This window comes from Periplaneta americana, chromosome 16 (assembly GCF_040183065.1).
Source record: "Periplaneta americana isolate PAMFEO1 chromosome 16, P.americana_PAMFEO1_priV1, whole genome shotgun sequence".
Classification (NCBI taxonomy): domain Eukaryota; kingdom Metazoa; phylum Arthropoda; class Insecta; order Blattodea; family Blattidae; genus Periplaneta; species Periplaneta americana.
In genome coordinates this window covers 87,203,281-87,223,521 of record NC_091132.1, presented here as the reverse complement: position 1 = coordinate 87,223,521, position 20,241 = coordinate 87,203,281, and the positions used below count along the sequence as shown (strand labels likewise).

Below are 20,241 nucleotides of genomic sequence, written 5' to 3'. Positions count from 1 at the left end.
TTATTTTATTGTCTCTTTTTAAATACCAGTTAAGGTCTGAGATTTTTATAAAGTTTTATGCATCACCCTTTTGAAACTGCATTTGTGTACCTCTTTTTTTTTTTTTTTTTTTTTTAGTTCTTTAAGCATTCTGTTTATTGTATTATGTCTCTGTTCTGTAACGAATTTTAGATAAGGGCGCAAATAGCCATAGATGCTGACGCGCCTTTTTTAAACCCCACTAACTAACTAACTGTACGGTCCTTTCGAACAGTTCCTGTAACTTTGACATTTTTTTCCTGAAGCAATGTTAGCAAATGAAGTGATGTAAAAGAGTTGTCACAAAAGATTGAAAATGGGCAGTCTGGCTACATAATTATGTTTTACTTTTGAAATCAGGTCCACAACAACTGATTCACCTAGCAGAAGATCTGTATTTTCCTTCCTGCCTCTTTTACCCTGGTATAACTCAGCTTGTAAGCAGTAACCCAATTTAGTGGCAATAATCCACACTTTATACCCAAAGCGTATGGGTTTACCATGGATGTGCTGCTTACATCCATGCCTTCCAAAGTATGGAATCATTGCTTCATCTACACTTAAGTTTTTCTCAATTGGGGCATGCAACAAAAATAATTCATTCAAATCTTTCGGAAGGGGATTCCCTTTAGCCATTCTGTCATTGGGTATCAACTTATCATTATCCACAACATGAAAGAAACGCATTATCTCCTCAAACCTATTGCGCCGCATGGAGTTTGCAACCAAGACGTTATGAGAATCATTACTAAGTTCCCAAAACATGCGTCTTCTGGGCAGGGGTACATATGCACTTAGAATTAGAATTCCCAAGAAACAGTACATTTCATCAGAAGGTAGTGGCGAACTGAAATTATTATTCTGGGAAGCTGCATACCTTACTGTGTATCTCAATATTCTTTCCACAATTTCTTCATTGAAAAAGAGCTGAAAAAACTCAAGTGGCAAACTACACTTATTTAGAGAGAGAAAAAACAGTTCGAGGGTGCGGCTGGCTCCATGTTGTTTCAGTGCCTTCCAAGCTTCCCGGTTCCCATTCCAACTCTTCTCGATTCCTTGACTTACTTCTACTAACAGCTCTTCCAACACGAGAAAAAATGGATTCTAATTCTCCAGAACTGGAACAATTAATTGTAGCTAATGACAGTTTTTCTAAGGTCACATCAGTCCCTCCATCGATCCCTAATGCTTCTACAGGGGAGACCCTGGAAGATAGTCGTATTTCTAATACGTTTTCATTTTCGCAATATTTATCATGAATAATTTCATTGCAATCTACAGACTCCTTATTGACAAAAAGTTCAGCTGGAGCCTCAAGTTGGCGACGGCAGAGACGGTACGGATTGTTACAATCTTCGTCACCCGAATTGCCACCAGTTTCATTACCATCTTCTTCAGGAGGTTGTAGAACCACATCAATATTTGAAACATTGTCTTGAGAAGATATCATCTCAAGTTCTTCCAGTATTTCGAAAGTGGAAAGACTCTTTTTGTGAGATGTGTTGTAATTATCCCAAAAAAAAAAAAAACGGAAAATAGACGTCTTAGCTATGTAAGTGAGATAGTAATTTTCCTAAAAAAAATATTTCTCGTAATTATATATCGTAAATGTTTCGTAAGTTTTCATTAGGAATATAAAAGTAAAGAAAATCTGCTCCTAATTATCAGTAATAATGTTGTTAGAGAATTTATCAAAATGTGTGAAAGGTTTCCTATGTGCCCATAGGGTCGAAAACGACCCACGCCAAGTTTCTTACACTATTTCGCTGCTACCAAATAAAATTAAAGAATCCATCGCATGTAATCATATTGGTTACTAATTGTCCTATGTAACAAGACAATAACAGAACTAAAATATTAAACAATGTAGTGTCTACTTACATTTCTTTGTTGACCTGCAATATACCCAAACTGAAGTGTTACACATTTACAGTTAAACTGCAGTGCAGAGAGTCACGACGCAACAAAAGCACAATCAACAGTGTTGACAACATGTTATTGAATACATAATCATGGTTCCCAACCGAAAATTTAAACAAAGACTCAAAGGGACTAATAAAATAATGCTGTGGGTCGTTAACGGCCCTGTGGGCATATATGGGTTAAGAGTGCTGTATAAACTACTGGGTTATTTAGTGTCGATGGGATTGGTGATAGTGAGATAGTATTTAGTATCAACTAAAAAAATATAAAGCAGATATTAACAGTGGTTCAAGAGATAAGGTGACTTGGGAATAGAATAATAGGAAAAAACGATTGCATAGTATTCTACATCAGCAATGATAAAAAATCTTCAATTTAGTACTGGTTCCCTATTACATAATAGTTATTCTGCAATGGATTTTAAGCCTTTAAGTGAAAATATCTCATACTTATGCTCATCTCATATTTATAACATTTCCTATTTACAGCTTAATCAATGTACATGTTCCTGCCAAGATAACGTAGGTGCTGAGAAAGAAGATTTATGTATTATTGAAGAGCGCTGTATAAACTACTCGGTTATTTAGTGTCAACGGGATTGGCGATAGCGAGATATTTGGCGAGATGAAGCCGAGAATTCGCCATAGGTTACCTGATATTCGCCTTACTGTTGGGCAAAACATCGGAGAAAGCCCAACCATGTAATTAATGCAAAGTGGGAATTGAACCCTTGCCTGAGCGAAAATCCGGATTTGCAGGCTACACCAGTCCCCAAGAAGATTGTTATTGTCTCACCATCGGATCTGTGCCCCTTCAGCGCTGTCGTCGTTCGCCTCTACTCACCCCATTCCACCCGTTTCTCTCCCACTACGCCAAACAGCAGGCCACGAACCTTGCCTAATAGGGATGTTGCCAAACTTCCGTCAAACAGTGTCATGTCTCTTGAATATTGCTTATAATAATGTAAGGTTAATTATTACTTATTCATAATTTAATATAAGTAGGTCTAATGACGCTGATTGACTTACAATTGTTTGCAGATAATTATATTATTACAGTGGATATTTATTGGTTAAATGGAAATTACGCGAAGGGAATCTATTTCGTTTCTAAAGAGAAGTATTTTCGTCATAAATATTTCTCCTTCACCTCATTATCTTATTTTGTTAGGTTTGGAACGTGATCTTGAAGTCCTAATGAAATTGTAAAATTGTGGGAATGAATGAACACCTAGTCATGTACCCTCCTTCTTTCTCATCTGGGCTAGGGACCGACCATGGCAAAGTTACTACATGCTACAATCTTATTTACATATTTACATACTATATAACATAACATACTGATAATGTGCAGGAGTTCTGATTTATGCTTATGAAAATAATTTACAATTTACATATTTACAAAAGACCAAGACTTGAATTAGGCCTATACATGAAACTACAGAGGGCATATCCCAGACGTATCTGAATCTGAGTCACTACTATTGCTGCTGCTGCTGCTGCTGCTGTCTTCACTCAAATTGATAACAAATTGAGCCACTTCCTCTTCTATTAATCCGTCCTTCTCTCTATATTCCGCCTCTAGCTAATGTACGTGTTCACACTCTTTTTTCCATTCATCACTTGTTATTGATGAAATAGCATCTTCTGTGATAGTTCTTATCTCGCTTAAACTAGATTTTATGTTTTTACTTGCAACTTTTTGCTTTACCAAACACCATACGTACTCAAGATTGCAATGATACGGTGGCAATCGCAACACTGTATGACCGTGTTCGTGGAGGAGGCGGTCAGCTATATAAGTCGCTCAGGTTTATTCCTTTTCACAATTTCCAACAATTCTGCTTTTGTCATATCTTCTTCGAAGGTTATATCATTCATTCGCAGCCATTGTTGAATTTCTGCCTTCTTGTTTGCAGTACACGGTGGCTTATTTTCTTGAACTGTGTGATATTTTGCATTGTCCATCACCACAATGCAGTTGGGAGGTAAATTTCTTATCAGTTTCTCCAGGAGCCACTTTGAAAGTTGGTGCTGTTCATTTCGTCGTGATAATCACCCATTTTACTTTTTGACTTGAAAATGAGTAGCGCGCCATCAATAAAACCTTCGCTGCCTCCAGCATGAGTGATTATCAGCCGTTCGCCAGGACTGTCGTAAGACGTAATGCCAGAAACATCATCGCTTTGCCAGTATTTTTTAACAGTATGATGTGGATATATCCATGTTTCGTCTAAATACACAATATACGTTCCTTCTCTGCGAAATTTCGCAATTTTTCTTAAATAACTGGCCCTCCATGCTACAGTATCATTTCTTTCAATCAAAATAAATCTTGTATTTCTACATTTTTTAAAATTTAAATCCCATGTCTCGAATCACTTTCCATAGCGTTTCTCTCCCTCCTTGGAAATTTCTTGCTTTTCTCGCAACCTTCAATAATTTCTCCAATGTCAGAACTTCTTTCTGCATTGTATAAAATTCTTGTATCTTTCTTCTTAAAGTACATCTGTCCATATCATCTGCAAGAATTAAAGGTTCCCTTGGTCTGTTCTTCCTTGGTGACTCTAGCTTCTCATCTCCTGCACAGACTCCCTCTCTCCTGATTTTCTTTATTAGGCGCTCTGACCTTCCTATATAAATTACATTAAAAAGTTGTATTATATTAGTATTAGTTAAGTAAGTAATTTTAATACGTAATCAATTCAAATAAAATAAGCCTCACCTGTGATCGCAGCTGCTCTTTTCGTTGCCTGATTTATAGGAAACAAATATTGACCTGTTTGTTTCGCTTCATCGCAAAATGCTATTACTTGCTTCATAATATTTCTTTCACCACTCCGTGCTACAGTATTCATGTTGAGTTGACAACACTGGACTGCAAGTGCAAATAAACTGTCCCGCAAGAAGGCTCAAAATTGTGAGTAGTGAGGGAGAGAAAGAGAGAAGGATAGAAAAGAGAGAAATAGGAATACAGGGAGAGAAATGAATTGCCGAGGCTGAAAAAGGGAATTAAGGTTCAGTTCGCATATCTTATGGGAGCACAGATCCGATGGTCGGACTATATTCCCTTCTTGAGTGCAGATCTTGAGAAAACTTGCGATTCATGCTCCAGGAATGATGTTAACATGTTTTTATGTGGTGTAATTTATATAATTTGCAAAGACTCAACTGTAAGTGATGTCATTAACTTCGATGAGTTATTGGTGAATATATTTAAAGGCGCGTCTCCACTATTAAACATTTAACAACAACATGTTAAATGTAACATGTTGAATTTAACATGTATATGGACATTTCAAGTCTCAATTGACTTAACATGTTAACTAAGTATGTTGAATTTAACACTTTTAACATGCTGGCGTGTTTTCCAGCAGAAATGGAAAACATGTCAAGTCATTTCACCTGCTCGTGTGGCGTCAGTAGAGTTCGGCAAATTTCGTACAGTTTCCATGGCAACCAGTGGCGGCTCCTGCGTATTTCTTAAGAGGAGGAAAGATGTTAACAGCACAAATTGACACCACCTTGAATTAAACATGCAATAAATTAGTCTATATGAATATGTAAAAACAAAGTTGATTACCTTTTATGAGAGTCATTACTGATAGAAGAATTCTGCTCGTCGCTGCTTTGCTGTTGCGAAATGTTCCATCACTTGATCATGCCATTTCGGATCTTTTTCCATTTGCAGCAACAGTTCTTTCTCGATTGACATAAATGCAAGAGAAGATAGCCTGTCTTGACCCATAGTGTTTCGACAATAAGTTTTTATTCTCTTCAGTGCTGAGAAGCTTCATTCAGCACTTGCTGTAGACACTGGTATCGTCGCAAATAAGCACGCTAATTTGTATATATTAGGAAGACATTTGCAAATGTTTTCCTTAACAAAGTACACTAGTAACTCTTGAAGTTTAGTACAGTTCTGCTGTAGATCACGACTGTTGTAAAACATTATCAATTCATTTTTAAGACTTTCACTGTCGAAGTGATCAGGGAAATAGTTCACTAGTGATGAAAATGCAACAGTTGGAAAGTTCTTAGAAAAACATTCAAATTTTGTAATATCGAGTAATTTTAGAAAATATAATTTCTTTAGGTCATCGAATCTCACTTGCATTTGTGTTGTCAGTGTATCAATAACATTAAAGTACAGCTGACGGAAATGTGTTTCTGGATCTTCAGCTGCAAAGCGTCTTCTCTTGATTTTAGGAAGAGAGTCTCCAGTTTCATTAGCAGCTGATTTAAAATGTCTCTCATATGCTGCATCACTTCTTGATTTCTTCAGAAATTCAATCATTTCACTCGCATGGTTAGCGCAGAAATCAATATCACTAGTTTTCGTTTGGAGAATGTCGAAGAGAATACTAGTTTTCGAAAACACTTCGCTGAAAACAGAAAGCAAGAAATTAAATTCGAAGTCTTCTAATAGACGAATAAATCCATTAGCTTCCCTAATTGTCATATCATCCCACTTCCTCGAGTCGTCTTCCAAAATTCCAACAAACATTACTAGAAGACTTTCCTTAAGCACTTTTACAGATTCAACCAAACGAGAATTGAAGTTCCATCGAGTTTGGGCATCTTTTGGTAATCTGAGTTTAGTCACATTTGTAAGCGCCTCCATACGTTCCGAAGACTGGTGAAAAAACGAAGGGAAACCACCGATACTGGCAAAGAAAAGTCTACATCCTGCTATGCTACTGCAGCTCTTAGACAACACTAGGTTTAGTCTGTGTGCATGGCAGTGCACAAATAATGCCTGTTTAGCTTTCTGCTTGATCTTCGCCTGTAGACCGTTTAATTCTCCTGCCATAACTGCTGCACCATCATAAGATTGCGCAACAAGTTTTCCCTCGTAATTCAATGGCTGCAGTTGTTGGTCCAGTAAATTGTACAGGGCAGTGGCTGTTCTATCGGCAGTGACAGTGTGGAAACCAAAAAAGCTTCTTGAATATAACCACATGGATCTACATACCTCAAAATTATGGAGCACTGCTCAGTGAGAGACACATCTGAAGTTTCATCAGCTTCCACAGCAAAGAAGTCAGATTTCTGAATTTCGTCCTCTATTTCTTTTCTTAGAAGACAGGCAACTGATTCAATTAAATCATTTTGTATTGTTTTTGACAAGCCAACAAACGCTTTAGAATTGTTTAAATGTGTTTGCAGTACTTCATCGCGCTTCATTAGTAGTTTGAAAAGTTCGCGATAATTTCCTTGGTTTGACGATGTTTCACTTTCGTCATTTCCCCTGAACGCGAGTTCTTGCCTTCCTAATAGACACACAATGTCCACTAAACTGGATAAAACATGCCGATTTTGTTTCACCTGTTCATTGTGTTTCGCACGAGAAACCCTGGCTGCTTCACTTAATGCTAGGTCAATGCGATATTCTTTTTTACCGAAGAATGTTAATTTTAGTGAGCTATCGAGATGCTCCCGTGATTTTACGTGCCTCTGAATCCCGCGGCCCAGATTCTTAATGTCACTGAATCCACTAAAGGACCAAACATCCTTGGAAATTGAAAACAAAACACACGGAAAACAGAAAAGAATTTGTCTTTGTTCACAACCTGTTAACCAGGATGCTTTCTGGTACCATGTTGTGGAAAATTGCAGTTTCCTGCCTTTGCTGGTTCCACATGTAAGACCAGGTAGTGTTGGGGTTGGCCTTCCCTTTTGTATAGCAATAATCTGTTCTTGTAAACTGAGTTTTCTAAATTGTCCAAAATATAATATGTTTTCACTTCCATTCATTATTGAATAACTACACAAATTAACAATTACAAAAAAGTTCACAACCTCGCAGCATTTTTCGAGCACACTACAGCATCACACGTGTTGGAAGACACTAACTACTAACACGGAACCGGAAGTGTTAGAAAAGCGAGAACAATGCAACCACCCACGTGGTCTGTGTTGCCACATGTACATTTTACAACAAGATTTTGAAGAATGTCAGTTCTTGTAAAGTCACACTAGCCATACTACCATTATTGTTAAAATATAGTTTGAACATTTAAGGTTTAAAGGAGCTGCCGGTGGCCGATTAATTTCTTTTTGTTTATGTTAAAAATAGAGTACTTTCAATTTCAAAAATATTTGTATAAAACTGGCAACTTGGCTGTCGTCTGTCTAGTAATATAGAACTACTTCCGCTTTCTTCTATATAAACCAGACTTTTAATTTTCAAATATCCTCGAAAATTTCAAACCATAAATAGTATCCTCTATAAAGTGCAATAAATAATATTTGATTTATAATTAAGCAACAAGTTCATATTATGTTGTCTTTCATAGATTTGTGTTAAAACTGTTTTTATTATGGCTCCTATGGTGTTATAGTCTGGTTAAATGCAATATCGCTAGATGGCAACAGTAGCCAGCTTGCCACGCGACCTGTCGGTTTGTCTGCTACACTATTTACCGCGCATGCGAAGAATCAGAGGAGGAACTCCTCCCACCACGTTCATTCGCTTGCTTTAAAACTGTGCTTCTTTCTCTGGCCGCTAGTGCGCTGTTGTCTATGTGTATTACATATTACCTGCAGTAGAGGAGGAACGGAGTGCCTTTCCTCACCACTAACAATCTCGCATCCTTCTCACAGTTTTCGTGTAGCACATGAGCGCGTGTCGTTTAAAACTCAATCAACCCAGGTTTTCTTAGAGCTGTGAACATAAAAATTATCGAATCTTTCTCGAATTTCAAGGCACATATTTTATTTAGTATTGACTTGCAGAAGAAGAAAAATGTGAGGAGGACGTTCCTCCCTTCCCTCCCCCGAAAAACCGCCACTGATGGCAACAATTAAAGGTACAGTATTTACTGAAAGTGCCATGGGTTTTTTAAAAACCCTGAAAACTGAAGAGATAATGCCAAAAGCATTCTCAACAACATTTCGTGCTCTTGAAAGTCTATAATTAAATGTTCTTTCTCGTGATCCCTTCTCATGTGTTCCTGGAAATGGCTTCAGAATGTTCCTTGTTAGGGGAAATGCTTCGTCTGCAACTAAAACATACGGAACAGAATTCTGTCTGCCAATTAAGGGTTTCTCTTCTGGCAGGTTTAACCTGTTGCTTTGGAGTAAGTTGTATAGTGATGTATTCCTAAACACTCCAGCATCTGAGATTCTACCTTGGCAGCCAATATCCACAAAAGCGAATCTGTAGAAAGCATCTACTAATGCTAGGAGACCAATGCTAAAACTGTGTTTATAATTGAAATACAAACTTCCACTCTTGAATGGTGCTTGCAGAACCACATGTTTTCCATCCATCACACCAACACAGTGAGGGAAATTCCATTTCTCAGAAAATGCCTGTTCCTTTTCTGCCCAATATTGTTCACAAAATGTTACCTGAAACCAAAAACGTAAATATAGGTCCTATATATTTTTTTCATTTGTATTAAATATAATGTTTGTTATTAAGTTACTTTGATCATTCTCTTCTTCAAGCTGAGAGACTGCAGCATTTACATTTACAGAATCCCTTGTAGAAATATCATCATCTGCTACAGCTTTCTGCCATAGCTCATACAGAAATGTCGCTCTCTCGTCTCCATTCCATGGTCCACCTTCTTGCTTCTTAAATTCTTCAAGTAGAAAAGGATCAATTTTTCCTTCCGTATAATCCAAATGGCCCTCAGACTCATTCAAACGAACATGTGGCTCCATATGAGGTTGGTTTTTTTTTCACACATTTGGAGTAATCTACATTGTCAGGATTAAACGGGTAAAGTCTAGTGACACGAAAGCCTGACTGAATATCAACTGGTAATTTATCATTTACCAAAGCTTCATTTAAGAGTTTGCAGAAAGTTGCCCTGTTGACTTCTTCACCACTGTGGTCTATTCTCCACTTCCGAGTCACTTTTACCCATGATTTCTTGAATGGATAGAAGACTGCAACATCAAGGGGTTGAAGAATAGCAGTTGCATTTGGTGGCAGTGCTATTAAAACAATATCTCTTTCTTTGCACAACTCACTCACATATTTGGTAATATGAAATCTATGTCCATCCATAAAGAGCACAATTGGTCTTGTTATATCTCTTTCTTCAATATATGGTATGAATACATTGGCCATATATTCATAGAATGACTCTCCAGTCATCCAGCCATTCTCTGTGCGACCTAGTCCCCAATTTGGAGGAGTATTTCGGGATATTTCTCCCGGAATCCTTTCATAATGAAACAATGCTAATGGAGGAGCTAATTCCCCACTTGCATTAACTGTAAATAATACTGTAATGCACTGTTTCTCAGAGTTGGCACTCACAGCATATTTAGCTTCACCTCGTGCTGCCAAAACCAGTGACAAATAAACTGCAGTCTCATTTGTGTTCCAGACACAAGACGAATCTTCAAAATTTCATGTCAATACCATTTTGTTCTAATTCAGTTTTAATTTCCTCAAACCAAGTTCTTATTTATGTTCTGAAACTAACGAACATGCTAAGCCTAAATGCTCTGCTTGTTTGACAGAAATCTTTGGAAATCTGCGTAGAAAACATTCAAACCATTTTCTGCCTGGTCTATTGTCTTTGAAAGGTACATTCAGATTCATAGTGTCCACCAACTTCTTCACAGAATCTAGTACACTTTCTCTATCTAAGGGAAATCCTTTCCGAGCTAGCTCTAAAATATAATCTTTCAAACTAACTTCCAATTCAGATGGAAGCATGCTTACAGGACCAGGGTGGCATGCTTCAGCTGGTGATTTATGATTAATTTTGTTCCACAACGTGGTCCTTGGCACACCAAATAGTTTACTGGTTCTACGGCTCTGCATACCATCATTTATTGCTCTAAGAGAATTTGTTACTTTGCTTGGCGAGTAATTCCCTTTCTTCAGGGATATCTCGCATGGTTTTTTCCTAGGGCCTGGTGGTGTCCTTACCATTCTAATAAAGAAAGAAAATACATATATTTACTGAATGGAATGTTAAAGTTGTGAATAGGAAATAAATCTGATTGTATGTAGACTATAGCGACTTTAAATTTATTAAATAGGCCTAATATACTCTGACCAAATTTGGTAGGCCTATATAAAAGAAAACATGCAGGCCCTATATATCTAGTTCATTTAAGATTCTCAAATGTGTAAATTTGAAAATTAAATAACAAAATGAGTTATGGGACAGTTTTGTGCCAGTTATGGACATATGCATATATTCATGATAAATATGTTGGGACAACTGGTAAAAACATATATCACATTATTGTTTAGATATATTATGGATTATAATGCAAAGTCTCATAAAACTTTTCTATTTTCCAAATAACAAAAACATCAAGATAACACCAGTTTTGGACCATGTCCCATGTAACTGGATAAATTTAATTGTATTGTTCCAATTATGGGCACCCCCACATAACATGCTTAACAAGCTGTGTAGTAAATATTTGGTACTGTATCTAAAAATATCCTCTGCATCCTAACAAATTCAAACATATAATGTACTTTATAGTAGAACCAAATTTAATGTATACAAAAGACAATTTAAAAAAGTCAGTTTCTAACAGACTACATACTGTAAGTACCTGTTTATTAGATCTCCTTCACCTTCACAACTTCAACAAGCTTCTGTACAGATACACGAAAGATGAAAACAAAATGGAAGCCCATACAGAGTCCGTGGATACCCAGAGTAGCGCAATCACCCAGTCGGCTGCCATTGTTATTCCACTTCGACACGCTTGGGGTAGGAATATTTAATGTAAAACTCAAATATTTTTAATTTTAAGAGCAAAAACTTAGAAAGGATCTTCATGTATTTTAGAGCATTGTTGTTAGTCAACATAGTAATGTACAGAAGCTTCATTTAATAATTATTACATCAACAATATACATTTAAATTTTCAATACATTCTTATTCATAACAATATTATAAGTACTGCAGCAACATGAATTGCATTACTGTAATTAAAACAACAATGTTGGAATTAAAATAATAAATCTAAACATTTCCAACTGCATTCCTCATGCCCATGCGTCGACTTCCGCATTTAATAGGATTTCTGCGACTTTACTTTGTATTTTCCAATCGAATAAAAAAATACAATCTTTTTCTCAAGAATAAATTCAGAACTTTCACAGCAATTTACGACATTCTGGCAAAAAACAATTAGTAGGATTGGAATGGAGAAATGTTGGTGTTAAATCTTTCAGTTTTAGATTATTTGACATGACACTTTTGCTCTTCCTTCTAAATAAACTTTCAGCTTTCATATCCAATCAAACATTTCTCAGGAATGATAAACCAAAGCACCTGCTTTATATGATTTCATTTGAATAATGCGACGTAAGTCAGCAGTACTTTCGTCTTGTTCACTAGTTAGTTTTTTCTTGGCAATCTTCACATGTTTTATAATTCCTTTTTATCTTTGCAAGGACGTATCCTAACAAATAATAAAAAGATAGCTTTTCAGAGTCAGTGATATTAGTGCTGCAACTTAAGTCAATATTCAGTTCGCATTTTCTACCAAAATCATCATCATCATCATCATCATCATCATCATCATCATCATCATCATCATCATCATCATCATCATCATCATCCAGACTACCATGAGAGTCACTGCAGTCAACTCTTTCAGTCTGAAAAAATTCAGAAGTTGTTCACAATCACTTACCGCGTAATTGCCATGCTTAGGTGGATTGAAATACTGGAATATTGTTAGTGTTATAATAGTGTCTATAGTCTATAGTGATTCGTAAATAATATTCATCCAGTATAGTGTTTTCATAAGTTTACATAGTTTTTTCAGTAATCTTTATATATATATATATATATATATATATATATATAAGGGTAAGTTCTGTATATAATATGCTAGGTCTATATGTTTCAAAATGCCTAGAAAATAAAAAAAAAGACACACCTGGTTCATTATTATCATCCCAAACTTTGAAGTCAATTTTCTCCACTTTAATTTCCTGTAAATTTTGCATTGATAAAAATGCTACTCTTTCTACTTTTGTAATACATGCATGATTTTTCTGTAGAGGTTTTTGAATATGTTCTTAACAAAACTTACTATCAGAATTATACCTAACACTCGTATTTTTGTTGTTGTTCTTTAGTCAACCGTCCGAAGACAGGTAACACCAATAAGGCTTCATTTATGAAACAATTAGGCCAGGAGGTAATGGTGTAGGGTGATTATTTCCTTTCCCCTTCCAATGCATACTTCGCTAATTAGCTACATATTCCACTAATCAGACTTCAGATGCATACAAACAATTATTCTTCCTCTGACACATATCGTCAAGTGAGATGTACTGCCTGATAATGTATACAGTATACATATCAGCCAGAATATCAATAAGAGGTATCTCTTTAATATTATTTTTTTTTTTGCACTTGAGTTGAATTTTTTTCTGTTTTTACACTTTTAGTGCATTAAATATTTTATTCTTTTTTTTAGTAAAATAAAAAGGAAAATTGTATAGTAAGTTTTGTTTCTGAAGGTCTGACACGTGTGTAGACATTAATATTCTGGCCAAAATAGTAGCTATTTTTGAAAACTTAAATTTACACAATTTAAAATTACAAATTAAAAGTACAAAATTTCAGAGATCTACCTTAGTTTAGAAAATTGAAGTTTCACATCAATCTAACCTTAATAGGGTTTCTAGTTTCTATGGTCTCTGTATTTTCCACTTGAGCCAGACAATACAATCTTGTCTCAAGAATGAATTCAGTACTTTCACAAATATATTATGTCATTCTTGCAAATAACAATTGGGATTAAATTCAGAAATGCTTGGTTTGAAAGGGAGAAGATGCTAAAAATTTGACACTGATCCTAATTGTTACGTGATTTTCATATGTTTGATGTGTAAATATCATTACTGAAACAACTTAAATTCTAGATTAGTTTTAGAAAAAAATATTTTGGGGCCCAAGTTTTGCAAAAATAAATATCAAAATACAGTTATTCATTAATCTCACAATGTATGCTCGCTTAGATAGCGGATCATTCCTTTTTATATTTATAGTCACTGTTTTCCTTTTTCCTTATTTCTTTCACCTTGTCACAGAGAAAACAAATGTGTGCTTTTTTCAGTTCTCTGTGAACAGTTCTAAACACAGCAGCACTGCATTTTTTCGCACTTAAATTACATTCTTTCCCTATACAACTGTATACTGCATAGCGCGCTGGACTAACAATGGCGGATTTGTCGGCATCAGCATTTGCCGGCACAAAGGATTGTGGTACTCTGGATATCCACGGACTCTGAGCCCATATGCTAAACAGAGACATCTGGTGGTAAACCACTGCAATTATGAATGTCCTATGTTGCCAGATGTCCTTGTTTTTTTTAATTAAAGTTTAGGTGTCCCATAACAGGCATATGGCCCGTAACTGGTACATTAACCCTATACGAGTATAACTGCTGAGATAACCACATAAAAAATAATTGTATATTTCTTGATCTCACAAAAACTTCTATTGTGTGAATTGTCATAGTTACCTACTAGATATAATGTACCAATATTAAATCTGTGGAATACTACACAGACTAATAAAGGGCTACCAGTACCAGACACGACATAATGGATAAAGATTGCAGCTTACATGCTGAGGATGCACACAAAAGGGAGCACTATTCCTCTAATATTCTGGTAAAATAGGCTTGAATATTGAATGTTGGAACCAACATGCAAGACTTAGAAACTACACACTGCAAGAGAAACAAAATTACTGTCTTTTCAATAAAAGAAAACAAACTACATAGTATGGTATTCCAGACAGCTCAATCCAAAAATAATATTCCTGTTAGTATAATCATTAGGGAGCGGATTTTTATGTGCTAAAAAGTACGAAAATATTTGCTAAAAATAAAAATAATATATATATTTTTTAAATATGACAAAAATACCTTACTTAGCTTGAAAAAAAAATGTTACTAGGTACTCACCAATCACACTTGAGTATCAGTTGCTAGTAGTTGTCCGAGAATTGCAGTGAACAACAAAGGTCGTTTCCAAATTCTCCATCACAAATGCATGCCGATTATCTCTAAACAACGACTTATACTGTGAAAACAATCTTTCCACATCACAGGACGTCAGATGTACATATTTAGAGAGAGGAATGCCATAAACACCTACACCGTCAATTTGACTTACAGGCACACCCCCCAATACTTGAGCAACTTTACACATTTTTTTATATCCACTGTTTTGCCATGAATGCATACGTGAAGCAGTAGCAATGTGCTTGTTTCCAAACAAATGTTGGGTACCTGAGAGCTCTGATCTGCACTTACTGATTTACCACATGGTTGGCAAAATAACACTTTTCCATCAGTAGTAAAAATGTTTTTAAATTCATCTACATATTGCTGTAGACGAGATCTTAAACTCGATTTGATTTTAGGCGTCTTAAGAGGCTAATATACACACGTCTTAACGTAAAAAAAAGTTTCTAGCTACTGACTGATAATATCGGAGAAAAGCTTCCTATAGCAACACCACCACATCTACATTACGCAGCTTATGCTTATGGTCCGATAATGGGGAATCACAACAAGATGTATTTCTTCACTTCATAGGCATGAACGAGAGGCGAGAGATTTGTTTAAATTAAATAATTTTATACCAGAGCTCTTATCCGTTATGTTTCACAAACAAAGCGCGGAATGAAATCATCTTCAGCAACAATAAACATTCCTAATTATGTGTTGCAAAATCTCTCCTTCTTGTCCATGTTAATTTATTCTCATATAATAACACTGATATGCTACCCAGCAGTTCTCAGAACTTGAGGCGATACTATTACAAAAATGGATCGCGGATACACCACACAGCCCATAGAAACACGAAGCAACCAAGAATTCTTAAAAAGATAACGTATTTCTGAGTGATATAATTGATTTAGTTTTAAAATATTTAAAAGTTATTGTAAAAAATTATTTAAGTAAAAAAACTCCAAGATTTATGTGTTTGTAATAGATTTCCTGAAAATATGTGTTTTTATGTGAAATAAAATTCGGGTTTTAAACTTGAAACTTGACATTCGGAATTTTTAACTTCGTTAATTGTGTTTTATCACACGCAAGAAAAATATTTAATTACATAGGAATCCGTTCCTTAATAATCATAGATACAGACACAATAAAAGAGATGAGCAGCACAAACGTTCTGGAAGTAGAAACTGATAGTCGCATTGCATGGGAGAAGCATATAGACAAAGTATGCAAAAAGATCTCATCTGGTCTGTATCTTATGAAAAAAATGAAAGATCTAAAAGACACAAAATTACTTAGAACCAACTACTATCGAGTAAAATAACCCCAGATGTCCTATGAAATTACGGTTTGGGGAAACTGTGCAACCACTTATAACAAAAGAATTTTATGCTGCAAAAGAGAGTGATCAGATATAACTGAGACTGAGACAAACTGATTCATGTAGAGTAGCTTTTAAGCATCTAAAGATCATTACTTTGTGTTTTTGTTGTATATATTTGAAAGAATAATGTATATAAAAAACAAGAAAAACAGTATACTGGTATCAAACAACTAAATTCACATCTATAATATCAGAACAAAAGAAAACTATCATGTGGCAATATAGAATCTGAAAGAACAATAGTTTGATGGCAGTATTTCAGCAGACTCAAAAAATATAAAATACATAAATTCCCAATATATATTTAAATACAAGTTAAAAGAATACCCAGTTAGTGAATGTTATTGCTCACTAATACATTTGGAAACACAATGAACTACTCGTGTCTTGCTTAATTGGATTATGTATTATACTCTATTTTTTTATTTAGGCTATATGATATACTTTCAAGCTATGTTGAGAAATAGGACACCGGTAATGATCTTGTATAATCTAGTGATGTGGGAAAGTTATTTGATATTAGTATAATTGTGATCATTTGAGGAAACATGTACAGTGTCAGTTAAAGATTCTTTAATAACAGTGATGTCTTCCTTGCTTGGCTTCTTCATTTTCTCCTTCTTCTTCCCTTTCTTTACTTTAGTTGAAAAGAAGAACTGCTTTTCAAGCTTCTTATTGGCTGGTTCTTTTGAATTTTCTGCACATTCCTTCAATGGAACATGTGATTTAGACACTCCAGTTATTGATGCAGCAGTTTTCACATTATTTAGAATTAAATTCAGTTCATCCTTACCATGAACTCTTCTCTGTAAATTACTTCTAATAACGTTCAAGGATTGTTTAATTTCTTTTATTATAACTTCATTTGTTCTTGACGTTGTTATCTGTTTTATGAGATTATTCACTTCATCAGCATGTATTTCATCCTGTGATGATTGTGATGGATTTTCTTCTTTCATTTTCATGGATACATAGTGTATGTGCTTGCATATTGTAGCTTTTAAATTGAAATCTATACATGAGCACTCATATGTATGCACACAGATATGACGGCATTCACATTTTAATTTGCAGCATGAAGTGGTCATTCTTTTTGATACAACAAAATCTTCGTCAGGACCACTTAGGATGTAGTCATCATTATCAGTTTTTTCATTTTCATACTCAAGAGACAATGCACTCTTGTGTCTTATTTGTATTGCACTGTGATGTATACTTCTTTTCCCTTTGGTGAGTTTAATAATACGATCAACCACTTTGTCTCTTAGGAATTTTTGTAAAACAGCTTTATCTAATCTTCTTATTTTTTCCCCCTCAAAGTATACATATTTAATTATCTTATGCATATTCTCAAGATGCATGTTGGTGTTGATTTTGCACATTTTTCGAAAACAATATGCCCATTTTTCAGTATTGTTATAATAATACATTCTCAGATATTCTGCCATGGTTTTAGTGTTCACGTCTTCATATAGTGATTCTAAGAAATTGTCAAAACCAAGCTTGAATTCATTTTCTTTTAAAGTAACTTGTAAATACTTTAAGGTTTTGTAAATCCACTTCCTTTTTTCAGAATCATTTACCTTATTTAAATTTTGCTGCCATGCTCGATCAACATGCCATGAGCAATAAAGTTGATGTGGCACAGCTCCCTTTGTACTAATCCATGCATTGTAGAATATGTTTGTGATATGTCATAAAAACATCAGCTTCTATTTGTCCCGTCTGTTCTTTAATTTTTCCAAAACAGATCTCATGGATATGTGTATCTTACCTGTTACTAAACGTTGTTGCAACAGGAAATCCTTCATAAAATTCATCTATGACTAATACTGTGGTCATTTCAAAATCGTACAAGTTGAGGCCATGTGTACTGTCAACACATACAATGTTCCCCCCAAACTTTTTTAGCATTTTAGACTGTGTAGAATTCATTAAAATAATGCAAAAAATCTTCTGCATTTAAATCACTTCCCTCAATATCTACACCTTGCTTTTTGTAAAATAACACTGGGTTTTTTTCACTCGTCTTACACTCATTCACCCAAAGTTCAACACTTGTTGCATCACTGTGGTGGCGACATCCATCCCTAATGTCAGTGTTGAAAGAACGTCTGATATTATTTATTCCCTTATGTCTTTCCTCGTGACAAAATCCACTCTCTCCAGGTTGGACCGGTCGAGGTGGGTTCCTCCAAGTTGGTGACCGGGGGGTGCAATGGTGGCCCTCGTGCTCTTCTTTTCGATCATTTTTCGTGTTATCACCAACCAAACCTTTTCGCTCTCTCGTCTTTTTGATCACTCTATTTCTCTCCGCCGGCTACCATTGCATGCGGAACGCCCACCACATCATCACAGCCATATTCACCTCTCCATCCCCGCTGTTAGTTTTCGCCACGTCCGCCACCACGACGGGATTTGTTAATGCCTGGTGAGGCTACATTATTCTTCCTCTTCTAGTTCATTATATTCATTATTAGATTAAGGTTCTTAGGTTTATAACTCCCGTCTCACCAGCGGGGATCTTTACTATCTCCGTGGTCCTGTCCCACGGTTTCGAGCGCGACTTCCAACTTGTGTGGCCCGACAGGGCGCCCAGCAACGAAGCAATAGTGGACCCTTCATACTGCCCCTATATGCAAGTTTAGGTGCCGAACCCGGACCAGAGGTCAAGTACACTCACGTAGAGCCCCCCAGGGGGCCCGGGGCGATTTAGGCGTCCCGGTGACCGACTCCGCTCGCCGGGGCGGATATGTCGCTCCGACGTGTTACCGCTGACTGATGGGTGTCGCAGTGTAATCAACCACAAGTCCCCTGAAGCTGCGTGCGCTCTCGGATTGCTCCGGCTTTGGGAGGGTAGGTCGGAGTTAGCCGCAGTAGTCTGGCGGTTGTGTTCAGTGTAGAGTGGGGAGCCACGGGCGGTTATTCCCGTGGTAGGGGCATAAAACTGCGACACGCCTCTGGTGCAGAACTTGCCGTTAGGTATGTAATGACCAGTTAGAAGGGTAACTTGCGTGAAGTGGGTTGCTTGGGATCGGGCTGTGGGGGGGTCCCCACGGCCGGCACAGACCGCGAAGAATATCTTGGTGTCTTTTTCTTTCGCCCCCCCGGTGGCAGGCTGACGCCGACGGTTCCGTAGGGGGGGCCAGTTCAAAATGTCCTCGCGCTCTCCTCCTCCCTCTTCATTACCGAAGAAACAAAAAGTTCAATTGAATGACAACATGGATTTGGACCCGGATAAAATTACAGTGAAAATGCCGCCTCCGAGATTTGTGAGTCTAACTATTGATGGGAATGAAAAGACGATGAAAAATCTCAGTCCCTTCTATATTAAACGCGCTCTCGACGCAATGATTGGTAAGGTTAGAAATGCTACTCGCCTTCGAAATGGAAGTCTTCTGGTTGAAACTTTAAGTCCTAAGCAAAGTGAGACCCTTCTGAAAGCGAAGTTACTTGGTTCTTATCCCATTAAAGTTGAGCGTCACTCTTCTCTCAACACCACGAGAGGAGTGATTACTACGAGCTCTTTAGAAGGTCTGTCCGATGAAGAAATCCAACTGGAGCTGGCGGAGCAGTCTGTTTCCAAGGCCTACCGTCTTTTAGGTAAGCGGGATGGACAGACTGTTCCACTTCGGACCATATTCTTGACCTTCGAAGTCTCATCTCTCCCGGAGTTCATTCTCATAGGCTACGAGCGTGTCCCTGTTCGTGCATATGTACCGAATCCTATGCGGTGCTTCCGGTGCCAGCGATTCGGTCATACACAACAGAGATGTACAAATAACATCGTGTGTGCAAAGTGCGGTGAGGGCGATCATGGGGATTCCCCGTGTCCTCACAGTGTGCACTGTGTAAATTGCAATGGGGACCACGCTTCTAGTTCTAAGGAATGTCCGAGATACATAGAAGAGAAGGATATCCAAGAACTTCGTGTCAGA

General features: G+C 36.6%; 1 protein-coding gene across 3 annotated transcripts in view; it reads left to right on the top strand.

Moving 5' to 3' along the window:
- LOC138716553 (myb/SANT-like DNA-binding domain-containing protein 3) overlaps positions 1–20,241 on the top strand; it is a 334,664-nt gene that overhangs the window by 121,495 nt on the left and 192,928 nt on the right. The gene's annotated exons all lie outside the window — the stretch shown is intronic.